Source organism: Camelus ferus, chromosome 33 (genome assembly GCF_009834535.1).
Source record: "Camelus ferus isolate YT-003-E chromosome 33, BCGSAC_Cfer_1.0, whole genome shotgun sequence".
Classification (NCBI taxonomy): Eukaryota; Metazoa; Chordata; class Mammalia; order Artiodactyla; family Camelidae; genus Camelus; species Camelus ferus.
The window spans coordinates 1,493,941-1,508,857 of record NC_045728.1 but is presented as its reverse complement, the minus strand read 5'-3'; the positions used below and the strand labels follow the sequence as shown (position 1 = coordinate 1,508,857).

At 42.0% G+C, this 14,917-nt stretch overlaps 1 protein-coding gene across 5 annotated transcripts in view; it reads right to left on the bottom strand.

Annotated features, from left to right (window-relative positions):
* OPCML (opioid binding protein/cell adhesion molecule like) overlaps nucleotides 1-14,917 on the bottom strand; it is an 872,021-nt gene that overhangs the window by 304,418 nt on the left and 552,686 nt on the right. The gene's annotated exons all lie outside the window — the stretch shown is intronic.

The window sequence follows — 14,917 nt, the reverse complement described above, 5'->3', positions numbered from 1 at the left end:
CCACCCCAGGCACCTGTTTTCATGGAAGAGGGTTTGGGCCTTTGTCCAAGTTCTTTCTGCCCTTCTAGCTCCTTAGGGTCTGTAAGGCGCAGCCTTCGCTGAGCATGGGAGATCAGCGAGAAAAGCAGGCCAGGACGGAAGTGGAGGGATTACCTGGGCCCCCACCCCCGGGCCGCAGCCCCAGTGACTAGAGCAGAAAGCCCTCCGGGGGCCCCAGCGCCGCCCACACCGCCGAGCGCAGGGGGCTCCTGCGACCCCGCCCGCCCATTGCGCTTGCCTCCAGCCCGTGGAGTTTCCATCGTTCAGCACTCGCCGGCCGCGGACAGCACCGTAGCACCAGCCTCCGTCTAGTCCCACCCGATGATGTGTTTCTGACAAGCATGACGGGCCAGCACTCCTGACAGGACTCACATTTCCAGCCGGATCAAGCACCATTTACACGAAGCAGACACTGGAATTTAGATCAGGAGATCAGGCCGGGGCGACTCAGGGCTGAGCAGCACGAGAGGCGAGGGGTACCCATCGACCGGAGTCAGGTGGCGTCCCTGGCTCTGTCACTCCTCCACCCCAGGCAGAGGGGCCAGGGGTCCCTCTTGGTGTTGGCTGGAGGGGGACTGATCAGAGTCAGCTGGCTGCTGGCCCTTCCTGTCCTGACCAGAACCCCCCCACCAGAGACCCCCACAGGTGAGGCAGCCCCCCAGGCACAGGGTCCCCAGTCAGAGGGAACCAGAGGTCGGCCCCGTGCCTCTCCCAAGGTCATCCATCCAGAGGAATAGCCCGTCCTTCACTCCCAATTCATAGTCCTGGATCCGCACGTTTATTGCCCAAGAAAACATTTACACGGCCTCCTCGTCAAATATAAGAGACATCCCAAGGCAGGAGCTCTTGGAGGCTCTGCCTCTGTCCCTGTGTCCTTAAAGCCGAACGGACGCATCTGATGGGCCTGTGGCTTGATGGGCCTCGTTTGTGAAGGAGGCAGGGGTAGCACCAACTAAGGGGTCAGATCAGCTCTGCTCACGTGAGGGCACTTGCTGCTCTCAGGGCAGATGCCAATTCTATTTTTCTAACTTAGATGCAGCCTGAAAGGTGGTCGCCTCCGAGGACACGCCCTGTTGTCGGCCCGACCCTGCAAGCACACACTCACGATGCCAGCGTCACCTCCTCGTACTTCTCAGCTCTGTTCCCACCTCTGGGTCCCACCACCCACTGCCTGGGTCAGCCCACATCACCTCCTGTCCTTCCCACCAACAACTTCCTGTCAAAGTCTCCCAGCCTCAGATCTTGAGGGTCAAACTCTGTCCCCCGCGGCCCTACGGCATCAGGAAGCCCTGCAGGAAGCCACCCTGCGCCCATGGGAAGTGGTCAGCTACTGGAACAAGGCCGCCACAGCCCCTCGGGGGGAGCCAGCTCCCACAGCAGCCTCCTCTTCCAACTGATTCTGAATCTCTTGCTTACAGATTTAGCCTTAACGATGCACCTCCTCTTGAACCCCGCCCCTCATGTCCCCTGTGTCATTTCCAAGGACATGCTGTTGTCTGCTCCACGGCAGGTATCCCCAGCCCCAATCCCCCCTCCGTCTCCAGGAAAACTCCTTAACGTGGAAGCCAGCACCAAATTAGCGGTCTGTCCCCCCCGTCCCCATGACACATGGCAGTGACCATGTTTATTCTAAGGCTTTCTTCAAGAATCTATTTCCGATACCAGAACCAAATTCCATGTCCTCCTAAAACCTGCAGGGCCCAGGGCGTGCATGCCCATGGAGGCCCCCATACCACGTCTAAATACTTTAAAGTTATAAATCAAGCCGTTAAATTGTTAATTAACATATATTCTATGTTCAGATCTTGAAAAATATTCCTTCCTAATGGCAACCAAGGCCACGTCCAGATCTAGGTTCTTGGGATTCCTCACAGCTCTGAGCCAGAATGTGGACCCACCAGGAGAGCTGTCCTGGCTCCTGGTCCTCTCTTAACCCCTGGATCTACCTCACATTGAGAAGGACTTGTGTGCACACGTGGGGACACCAGAGGCCACACTGCCAGGCTCTGCCCACAGCCCTTGCAAATGATCACTGCTGGAGCCCAGAGGTGCACACGTGGCTGGAGCGTCTGTCCCGGAAGGACAGCCTTGGGGAAGGGGCCGGAAACAGTGCTGGTGGAGAAGCTGCGATCTCAGGACCCAGGTTACTTTATAAAGGGAGACCCCAAGATCCAGATGACTGTGTCCTTGGATCTATATATTCGTCCTATCAAGAAGAAAGACATAACTGAAGGAGGCAGTGTTGGGGGCTCCAGGATGGTGTCCCTCTTACCCAGGCCAGGGCAATGCTGTCTCTAATCCTAGCCCACCGCTAGCATCCAAGAAGAGCTCAATAACTATCGGAAGAATAAACAAATGAAAGATGGAATAAATTGTTGTTTACAAGCATTGTTTAAAGCTGTACCTTGCTGGGTACCCACAGGTAATGCAAAGCCAACCGCACCATTCAAGGACAATGAGAATGAGTTCTGAGCTAGGAAAAGGATGTGCATTTCAACATCATCACAAACTTTACTTTTTAAGTGTAGTTGGAGAGTTAGACATCTTATTTAGTCAGTTCAGTTTTGCATCAAGGTGACACAGAATGACAAATGGAAAGAGCACAGACTGTAAGGTCAGGCTCAATCTTTGCTGGCCTCAGGTTCCCTTCTTGGTGGGAACAGTCATAATATTATGCATTGAAAACACAAGTAGAACATCTAGCCCGGGGCATGGCCAGTGAGTGCTGACTTCCCTCTCCCATTCTTCAGAGCCTCTGAGGACAATTTCACAGTTGCAGGATGAAGGGCTAGTTGAGTGGACACTCCAGTGTTTGTTGAACTTCAACAAACTGAACCATAAAAATGAAATGATGGGAAAATACAGTTCGGTAACATGGCAGACTCAGGTAATAGAGACTTAGACAAAACCATGGAAAAGTCAGATACAATATAATATACATTGTGACAAAAAATAATTAAATATCCACTTGACTTCAACAGGGAAAAGAATTCCCTAATCCCAGGAAAAGAACCCAAGAGGGAACTCAGCACCAGAGCATTCCAGCGAGCTGATGCTGTGGGAGGCTATTAAGCCTAGATAGTGACACTGGGGCTGGAAGGTATGGTTTAAATATCCACACAGAAACGGATGTGGCCAAGGGTCCATATAAAATTGGAAGGTGGAACTCAGAGACTTGTAAGGAGATAATACTCTCAAAGACTTATCAGTGTCATAGGGGGGAAAAAAGGAATAAAAAACTCCACCTATCAAACCAGAAAAAAAATAGAGTCTGTCTGCCCTGGACTTAGTGTAAAAGTAACTGAGAAATCACATCCTTGAAAAACTTACGTCATGTGTAAATGTGGTCTCTGAAATCACATGTTGCTAAAATCTCACATAAACTCTGGTCCAGGAACTTTGACACACCTGAGGCTTCATAAAACAAATGCAAAATATGTCCTCCAAGAACAGACACAACCCAGGGTGCATGAGAGAGACGCCCATAGGAAACAGGGAACAAGGAAATTAGCAATACTCATTGAAACATCCAAATGGGCATGCCAGTGAAAATTACAACCATTGAGGAAACATCCTGCCATGAATCAATGGACGAAACAAAACGGAGTGCTAGAACACCAAAACCAGAGGCAAAAGAAAACACAGTTATTACGTTTAACATAATTAAGGCAACAAAGGAAGAAATAGAAATAATGGCAGGCTATTTTAAAAAGAATATAGACAGCATTGCTTAAAAAAATATAGTTCAGTGTTCACCAAATGCTAGGCTCTGTGGTAAGCATTTCATCTAATCCTTTTAATATTTACAGCAATCCTCTGAAATAGATCACTATTACTATTCCTTTTTTTTTCTTAATGAGGAGATTAAAACAGAGAGATTAAATATTACTCAAGATCTTACAGCTGTTAAGTAACACAGCCAGAATTTGAACCCAGGCTGTCTTGCTACAGACAGTGTTCCTTTGATCCTTGCTGGCTGAATTTCAGAAATAAAAAGGAGAGTCATTAAAATGAAAACTCAATAGCTAAGCAGAAGATTAGATACAGTTGAAGAGAACAGTACAGAAATGGAAAATACACTTGAGGAATTGATCCAGACTGCATATTGGAAGATGCAGACATAGAAAATACAGCCTAAATGTCCATCAACAGATGACTGGACAAAGAAGATGTGGTATATTTATACAATGGAATACTATTCAGCCATAAAAATGACAACATAACGCCATTTGCAGCAACATGGATGTTCCTGGAGAATGTCATTCTAAGTGAAGTAAGCCAGAAAGAGAAAGAAAAATACCATATGAGATTGCTTATATGTGGAATCTAAGAAAAAAAAAAAGAACATAAATGCAAAACAGAAACAGACTCATAGACATAGAATTCAAACTTGTGGTTGCCAAGGGGGAGAGGGTGGGAAGGGACAGACTGGGAGTTTGAAATCTGTAGATACTGATGAGCATATGCAGAATAGATAAACAAGATTATACTGTAGAGCACAGGGAAATGTATACAAGATCTTGTGGTAGCTCACAGCAAAAAAAAATGTGACAACGAATATATGTATGTTCATGTATAACTGAAAAATTGTGCTCTACACTGAAAATTGACACAGCATTGTAAAAAGACTGTAACTCAATAAAAAATGTTTTAAAAAAAAAGGAAAGTATAAATAAAGAACAGTGGATATGAAAGAAATAAATAATAAAATGAAAAGGTCAAACATACTACTCCTGGGAATTTCAGAAGGAATGCTTGAGCTGTCAGACTCATGAAGGATATTCCAAGTAGGAAAAAAAATAGAAATCTTAACATGGATATATCATAATGAAAGTACATTACATCAAAGACACAATATTTACCTTAAAAGTAACACAAGAGAAAAAACATGGAATATCTTAAAAAGAACAGGCATTAGACTGATAAGAGCAGATTTCTTATCGGCAAAAACTGAAGGCCGAAAACCATCAATAATATGGCCAAAATAGTAAGATAATTTAAAAACAAAGCAAAATTGTCAACCTAGAATTTTATACTCAGTAAGCTATATACATGAGAGAAGCCTGAATAACGTTCCCATTATCCAGGCAAAGAATAGATCTGTGAAATTGAAAGGTTATTCTAAAAGTCATATGGGATTACAAGAGACACAGGCAATATTAAAAAAGAATAAATTAGGACGACTCACATTCACCGATTTCAGAACTTACTACAGAACAGCGATAACCGAGAGAGTACGGTACTGGCACAGGATAGATACACAGATAAACAGAAGTCAGAGTACAGAAATAAACCCCTATAGCCACAGTCAGCTGAACTTTGACAAGGGTGCCAAGACCATCACATGGGGAAAGAGTGGTCTTCTCAACAAAGTGTGCTGGAAAAAGTGGATAGCTGCATGCAAAAGAATGAAGGTGAACTCCTACCTCGTATTGTATACAGAAATGAACTCAAAATCGATCACAGATCTAAATGTAAGAGATAAAACTACAAAACTCTTAGAATATCAGGGTATATTTTCATGACCTTGAATTTGGAAAATAACCTTTAAATGTGACACCAAAAGTACAAACTAAAGAAAAAAATAGCTAAATTGAAATTCATCAAATTTAAAATTCCTGTGTTTCGAAGGACACCATCAAGAAAGTGAAAAAAATCAACCCCAGAATGAGAGAAAATATTTGCAAAGCATACATCCAGTAACAAGCTTGTATCTGAAATACACGAAGAACACTTATAACTCAACAATAAAAAGGCAACACGAATTTAAAAATGGACGTAGGATTTTAATAGGCACAAAGGAGACATACCATTGGTCAAGAGCACTAGGAAAGTTGCTAAACATCATTAATCAACAGGGAAATGCAAGTTGAAACCACAGTGAGAGGCCACTTCACAGTCACTGAAAATGGCTATAATCGAGAGAATGACAAGTGCCGGAGAGCATGTGTAGAACCTGAAGCCCACGGCACTGCTGGTAGAAACAGAACTGGCTCAAGTGCTTTGGAAAGCGTTCCAGCAGTCCTGTAAAACGTTAAACATAAAGGTACCATGTGACCCCAAAGCTCCACTCCGAGGTGTAAGTCCAAGAAAAATGGAAACATATGTTCACACAATACCGTGTGTGTGAATGTTCATAGCAGCCTTATCCATAACAGCCAAAGGGTGGAAACAACCCAGGAGTCTATCAACTGATGGATGGAGCAACAAAATTTTAAATCCATACAGTGAAATATTATTTAGCTACAAAATGGGATAAAGTACCGACAAAGAAGCTAGTCACAAAAGACTACATTTTACATGATATAGAATATATAATATAGAATCATTTTATATTGATTCCATTCATAGTCAAATCCAAAGCTGGGAAATCTGTGAAGACAGAATACAGATGAGTGGTTGTTCAGGGTTGTGGGTGGCAGTGGTGGTGAGATTCAGGAATGAAGGGGTATAGAGTTCCTTTTACAGGTTAGGTTCTAAAGTGGACTGTGGTAACGATTGCACATATCTGTGGATAGGCCAAGAAAAGACTGAACCGTCCATTCTAAATGAATGAATTATATGATACATGCACTATATCAGAAAAAAAGCTGTTTAAAAAAGAAAAATAAATACATTTGTTAAGTTTTAGACCATCACTGAACGTTATACTTCAAAACAAATGGAAATTGAACACAGCATGAAAGATAGAATGTAGGCAGTGGTGATCCAAGAAGAACTCTGCAGCCACACCAGGATCCATAAAGAAGGACCGACTAGGAAAAAAAATGGTAAGAACTGAAATGTTCTGTGGTCCATTATAAGGCTCAGCAAAATAATGGAGACATCAATTAACTTTAAAATTTCAGCCAAAGATTCATATTATTATTTACTATAGTACAATTTTATATACATATAAATTACAAATATATATACTTAACTTGTAGCCTAGAGTGTAGTTAGTGTTTAAAAATGTGTTAGATATGTTTGAAAAGAATATATATTCTCTAAATTTTGGGCAAAAGATCTTAAATATGTTCACTAGAAAAGGATTTTACATACACATAAACACATCCAGCAGTAAGCTTTTGCAAGAGATGTATATATAAAAAGAGATACTAAAGTGTTTTTTGTTTGTTTGTTTTTTTAAGCTTGGAAAGAGTCAAATAAGTTTTAAAAAGTAATCTGGTACAGAAACATTACTCTAAATAAAACAAAGAAATTAGCTAAAACAACTAATATGTCTGGGTCTTGACAATGTGTCAAACGCCACTCTTAGCCCAGTTACTCACTAACTCAAGGCAACCATATGAGGTACATTCTAGAAGAACTGTAGAATGAACTGAAATGTTCAAAATTGCAGTGTAAGTTTTAGAACATCTCTGCCAGAAACCATTACAGGCAGACAAAATATAATAAACGTTTGACCAAACAAACTCATCTGAAACCCTGCACCCTGAATTTAGAAACTGCTTACTTTCTTCATGCACATCTGACATGTTTAAAAAGACTGACCACATCCTAGGACATAAGCTTAATCTCAAAAAACCACCACAGAATCACTACCCTGCAGACCATGTAAACAAAATGAAATAAAATTGCTAATAAATAAGTAAAAATTGGTGAGAAAAATAAGGCACAAGCTTATGTTTAAATACTACAAAATTTTAAACAATCTGTGCCTCAAAATAACTATAATAAAAAGTATAAAATGCATAGGCTTCAATGACAATAGAAACTGTATGTATAAAACTACTTGAATACCGTATAAAAGGGAATGGATAGCCTTAAACGTATGCATTAGAAAAGAAGGACACAATTAATAATAAATGTTTAATTCAAGAAATTAGGGAAAAAACAGTAGAGTAAATCTGAAGAAAGCAGAAGGAAGGAAATTAAGGTAAAAACATTATTTATGTATATGTTATTCATATTATAAATGTACTTATATTTGTAATGTAATTTATTTACAGAGGTACTATATAATTATTATTTATGTAACAAAAACTAATAAACTAGAGGATCAATAAAACTATTTACTTGAAAGCAATAAAAAGGAAATGACTTTTACAACATTGATCAAAACAAAACATAAAGTGAAGGCGAGCAAATTAGTACTGAAAGACTGTCTACAGCAGAAATCCAATATTGATTTTTTTAAATCATAAGAAGACACTGTGTTTGTCTTGATGCCTATTATGCAAAACATATAAAATAAGCGAATTTTATTTAAATGTTAAATGATCAATATTGACTCAAGAAAAAATCTTAAAACCTGATTAGCCTTATCAGCAGCAAAACATCGAATAAAAAGACACATCATTTTCACAACAAAACACCAGATGACTCTCCTACTGGGCTTCAGGGACTCTTCAAACAGCAATAACATCCACATAATGCAAGCGCCTCCAGACGGTGACAGGAGAGCACACACACTGTGTGGGAGGTGGGGGCCAGCCTCCAGGATGCCCGCATGCCCCTCACCGGCCGGTGGAAGGCCCCTCCCACGTGAGCCATGGCTGGTCTGTGGCCAATGGACAAGTGTGGAAGTGTCACTACGAGACTTCTAAGGGCAGCCAGAAAACACATGGAGTTCCTGTCTTGGATTGTAAACTCTGTCATGAGGGCACACAAGCAATCCTGAGGGGAGGCCACCTGGGGAGGGGCTGAAGCTTCCTGCCTGGGGCAGCCCTCCAGCCCCACTCACACCTTCAGGTGACTGCAGCCCCAAGCCACATCCTGACTTCAACCTTGGGAGAGGCTCAGGCCAGAACTGCCCAGCCAAGCTCCTCCCCAATTTCTGACTTACAGAAATTAGGAGAGATTTTTAAATGTTTATGTCCAATCTTAAAGCACGTGGCTTTGATGAGTAACATACTCAGCAATGGACAACTGATTAATTAGTATGTACTTGATATGTGAACTCAGAAAGGACAATAGAGAAAAAGAGATCATACTGGCCAATCTTACAAACAGAAATTAAAGAATCCCAAGTAGAGCATCAGTGTATCAAAGCCCACAAAATATATGTATGCGTGTGCATGTAAAAGTAAGGTGGGTCGTAAATAAAAGGGAATTTATTTTAGGATTGCAAAGGTAATTAAACAGTAGAAATTTTTTTATATATTTCACTATTTCAGATAGTTACGGAAGAAAAAACATAAAAAATTCCAACTGACACAAAGAATTCAATAAAAATAAATTCCAACTATTGATTAAAAATAAAAATACACTTAAGCCATTTAGAAATGCAAAGAGTCATCCTTAAATAACCCTCCACCATTAAGAAAAGCATCTCTATCGAGAATCTACAGTAAATGTCCTCCTGATAGTGAAACAATAAAAGTAAGCATTTCTTCAAAGTGAAGGTACAAGGAGACCATGAGAGCCACCACTTCGGTCATTCAGCACTTCACTAAGAATAAAGCCTGTACGGTAAAAACACCACAGCAAATGGGAGCAGAAGAAAATTTTATATAAAATTTCATTAATTGTAGTCATATGGATAAGAACACATAAATTCTCAGAGAACATATGAGACAGTCAATTTTACAGGTCAACTTGGCCACACGAACCAGATATTTGGTCAAATGATATTCCAGATACCTTCATAAAGTAAATTTTTGGAAAAGATTAACATTTAAATCAGTGGGTTTTGCATATAGCAGACTGCCTTCCACAACGTGGATGGGCCTCATCCAATCAGTTGGAGACCTCAAGAAGAAGACTGCCCTCCTCTGCGGAAGAGGCAATCCTGCCAGCAACAGCCTTCGGACTCAAAGTGCAACCCTCCCCTGGGTCTCCAGCCTGCTGGTCTACCCTGGGGGGTTTGGAAAATCACGTGAGACAGTGTCTTCACATCTCAGTCTCCCTCTTTCCTCTCTCTATTATATATATATTTCATCATATAATAAATAAAATCACACAGTATGTGGGGGTTTCGGTGACCAGCTTCCTTCACTTACCATGCTGCTTTCAAGGTTCATCCGTGCTGCAGCAGGTATCAGTACTTAATCTCCTTTTATGTTTAAATAATACTGAGTGGCAAGCATGTGTCAGCTTTTCTGATCCGTTCATCATCTGATGGTCATTTTGATTGTTCCCACTTTTTGCCTTTCATGAGTAATGTTGCCATGAACATTAATGTACAAGTTTCTGTATGGATATACGTTTTAATTTCTCTTAAATATACACGTAGACGTGCAATCGGTAGGTGATATGGTGATTCTATGTTTAACCTCTGGAGGAACTGACAGATTGTCTTCCAAAAAGGGTAAATCACTTTACCTCAGCATCAGCAGTACATGGGGGTTCCAACTTCTCCACAACCTCACCAACATTTGTTACGACCTGTCTCTATGATTACAGTCAGCCTACTGGATGTGAAGCGGCGTCTTATTGTAGTTTCGATTTGCTTTTCCCCGATGGCTAACTCAAGGATCTTTTCATGAACTTGTTGGCATTTGCATATCTTCTTTGGAGAAATATCTCAGCTATTCAAGTTGTTAGACCATTTTTTCAGCTGGACATTTGTGTGAAATGCAATTCATATTTTACAGCAAGTCAAGAAGAATTTAAACATAAAAACTCTTCTATCCCTCTGGCCTCCTCTCCCTGCACTGTGCATCACGTATCTGCAGTAGGCTTCGACCAAACCTCCCTGAGCGGCAGGAACACCTGCTCCACTGTCAGGAGCAACGTTCTCTGAGCGTCACCAAGGCGGCTCCTTAAAAGACAACCTTCCTTCTTGATATTGTCAGGGGTCACGTGACCCACCAGGATGCTGGCGTAGATCTGGATTCCATAAACTGTCAATAATGTCATTTGATGTACAGCCCTCTGTCTCAAAAAAAGTATAAACCTGTGCCTTGATTTCTAACCAGCGGTGGTTCTCAGCACTTTCTGAGATGCTCTTCCCGGGTTATCATCCTCAAATTCGGCCCAAATAAAATTTTCCATTTCTTTCTCAGATTGACTGATTAATTTTTGTCAACGTTTATCTGATTGCTATTGAGGGGTAAGACTTCTTTATATGTTCTAGATAAATGTTCATTATCAAAGCCACGTGATTTGAAAGTGCTTTCTCCCTTTTTGTGGGTTTTCTTTGTGCTTTCTTGATGGTGTCCTTTGATGCACAAAAGTTTATAAAGTTGGTAAAAACCTAATTTATTTTTTTCTTCTGTCACTTGTGCTTCTGGTGTCATATATAGGAAGGTTTCATCTTCCTATGATAAACTGTGCTATAATGAGAAACAACATATTTTTTCTTAGCATGTGTCTTCTCCTCCTAAAACCCCTGTAACTTCCTAAGCGGTAGGAGCCAGAGGACCGTCTGTTGTTATAACTTAGTTTCTGTTCCTCTCTCACAAAATAGCTGCAGAGGATAAAGGAAAAACGAGTTTCTTTTGTACTCGTAACAAGCCCAATTTAACCACACCTGAGTTTATACAAATAAGGTGATTTTTTGGAAAGCCCCTAGATAACCACTGGATCAGGGAGCTGGTCATCAGGGAACCAACTGTGCGATTAGAAGGTTGGCATTTTGGCCCCCACTCCCTACCTCCAGGGATCTGAGAGGGACTGGAAGTGAATTAATACCTAGTGGCTAATTAGAATATTAATGCCATCATAGAATAAGTTGGATTACATTCCCTGACCTTCCTTTTTCAAAAAAAAAATGCTTGGTAGGATTCACCAGTGAAGCCGTCTGGGCATGGGCTTTTTTCTGTGGATACTTGATGATGATGATGATGATGATGATGATGATGATGATGATGATTACTACTACTATTATTACTATTATTATTATTACTAATTACATTTATTTACTTGCTATAGGTTTACTCAGATTTTCAATTTCTTCTTGAATAAATTTTAGCAGAATGTGCCTAAGAATTTTTCTGTCTAATCTAAATGGTCTAGTCTCTAGGCATCCAATTGTTTATCGTCCTCCCTTACATTCCTTTTTAGGACTGCAAGTTCTGTAGTAATGCACCCTCTTTCATTTCTGATTTTAGTAATTTGAGTCTTCTCTCTTTTCCTCTTGATTAGCCTAACTAAAGGTTTGTTAATTTTGTTTAACATTTTAAAGAGCCAGCTGGTAGTTCTGCTTTAGAAAGATTTTTGACATAGACTTCTATCTGAGCTTTTTTATGTCAGAGCTGAGAAAAGTCCGAAGGATTCGTGTTTGTCGAGGACATCGGGCCTTCCAGGACGAGGATACCTGTTTTCTCTGCGTTCACTGCACACCACAATGAGACACAGCCAATCCCTAGTATAACCAGAAGAACACTACTTAAGTCGTCTTTTTCTTTTTCAAAATTCCAAGAAACTTTCTAATCCAAATAAATAAATTGCCCTGAATAGGAACATTTAAGAAAGCCCTGAGGTTATAACTTGAAACTGCTTTTTAAAGGGAAGGACCTGGAATGAGTAGGTAACTTTCCCTTACCTTGAGCCTTCTCTTTCCAGTGTTTAAAGCAGACGCTAACGTCTCTCACATTTGGATCCCAGCCTCTCCTCCGAGCTCCAGGCTCACTACTTCAGAGGATGTTTCCTGTGTGCTGTTACGTGCCACCCCTTACGCCCGGTGTTTGTCTGCAGGACAGATGATGTCCCTGCCCTGCCCTGAAAGCAATGACATTTTGTTCTGAGTCAAATTTCCCAGTTTGGAAACTCCCCTTCTGTGTTTGAAGGCACTTCCAAAGCAACATTTCCCGAATGCTACTCCGGATTTCTCTCTGTCTAAACCCACCTCCTGACTACCACCACCCCTACTGCTCTGAACCCAGACTTCACCATCTCAATAAATAGCACCAGCAATCACCAAACTCAAGCCAAAATCCTAGAAACCATTCCTGGTTACGCCCTTTCCTTCATGGCCTCCAGAGAATCTTTTTGCCTCCAAGTCAAATTTTTTATCTGGAATAAAAGTCCACCTCTCTGCACCTTCATTAGTCCAGATCATCACCATCTCTGATCTCTTAACTCTTCCCTCCTCCCTCTTTTGCCCTAAGTCCATTCTGTACCCAGAATTCAGAATGATCTTTAGTTAATGTAAATAAGAGCATGTCACCCATCCCCAAAGCGTTTCGTGTCTTCATTGTACCTTAAGTTAGATCTAAAGTCTTGCCTGCGACGGGCCTTTGGCTGCACTGTGAGGTGGCCCCTTACGTCCTCCATGTGCTCCGTGCTCACTGGCCTTCTCTGGTCACTGAGCATTTCTTCACGGAACGTGTGAAGAACTGATCCTTAAGGATTTCTTAGAAATGATTTCTAAAACCTTTGTGATCCAACTACAACATCTTAATTATTATCTCCTCACTAGAGAGATGTTCTGAACTGTATACCCTAAACATAATAAAAATCAACTGCAGAAAATAAACACGCATTTAGAATATATACCAAAACTGGATTATTTCCGACATCAGAAGATACATTTTCAATGAAGGGTGTCCCTTCCGATCCTGAGTGCTAGAGAGGACACCAAGTCAGAGATATTTCAGAAATGAAACAGTCTCCTGGTTCCAGAAACGTATTAGGGCCAAATCCCTTAATTCCCTCCAGAAATAAAATCTGATTTCCACAGGTGGGGGGGGGGGGGGCGAGAGTGGTCTCTGAAGCAATTTAGGGGGCCATCTCCCACTCTCTTCTGATAAGTAAGTGCTTTTTCTTCCTAGCGCTTAGATGTGACTTAGAAATAAAGGTGGAAGAATAAGAACCATAACTCCTTTCTTCAAATGATCATAACGGCTGGACAGACGGCCTCTAACAAGCTCCCAGCCTAACGAGCCGCCATCGTTTCCGTGTCTTGCAGCGGCTTCGTGCTGTACGCGGTCACATCCTCACACAGCAAGCGCGTTAAGCTGTGACAGCTTTCCACTGACCTAAGCAACTGCATTAGGAAAATGCCATTAGCAGCTCCCTCTCTTCATCTGCTCGCCCCTCCTCCTTCCCACCAGTAAAAGCTGTGCTCAATACCACCATTAAATTACCCTTAGAAATACGCGCCTCGAAGAAAAATCAACGCACGTGCGTTTTAGCACTTGTCACCGACAGATCAAACGGCCGGTCTCATGTATATTATTCCACCCAAAGGTTTACATTTCAAACGAGCTTCTGCCGGTGGCACGTTTATGAGCCCACATCAAAGCCAGAAGCAGGAAAGCAGTGAGTGGGGGTGTGGGGGAGAATAAGAATGAGTCTCACTGGGGCTCCAGGCACTTTGTCTGGATGCGTGTGGTGCCCGTGGCGAGCACAGAACGGTCTGGCGGGAAGGGGTCACAGTGCTCCAGGGGGGGAGGGAGCCAAGGCCCGAGCTCAGACGTGCTACGACTCACGTGCTGACGCTCACCCCTCTGCTCGTGAGTTTGAATATGCGTCTCACCCTGGTCCTTTCCCCCCGTTTAGTCACGACCCACTTTCTACCAGAAGGCAGAATGCACAGTCGTTAGGGCACAGGAGCTAAACCCAGGCAGGGACTCAACGATTTTGAAAATGTATCAGTTTAGGCAGCTTACTTCATACGTCTGTACTTCAATTTCTTTACTTAGAAATAGGGGCACTAATATTACCTAACTGAGAGAGCTGCTGTAAGGATTAAACGAGTTTAATGGGTCAGGCATTCCAAACAACGCCTTGCATGTAGTTAACCATGAACTACTATTATTTGGTGTGTGCATTAAGAAGAAAACTTGCGATTCCTAACAAGGATACCCGACACCGATTGTGCAATTAAGTCCCCCTTCCAGCCCGAGTGGAGTAACCGTATTAGCTCATGCGCACAGATGGCCATAAACAGCGATAAAACATACGACACAACTGTTTTCAGACAACAGAGAACAGGCAGCACAGGCTGCAATGGCTGAGAGGGGATGCGTCCCACGGTCGGCCACGCTTC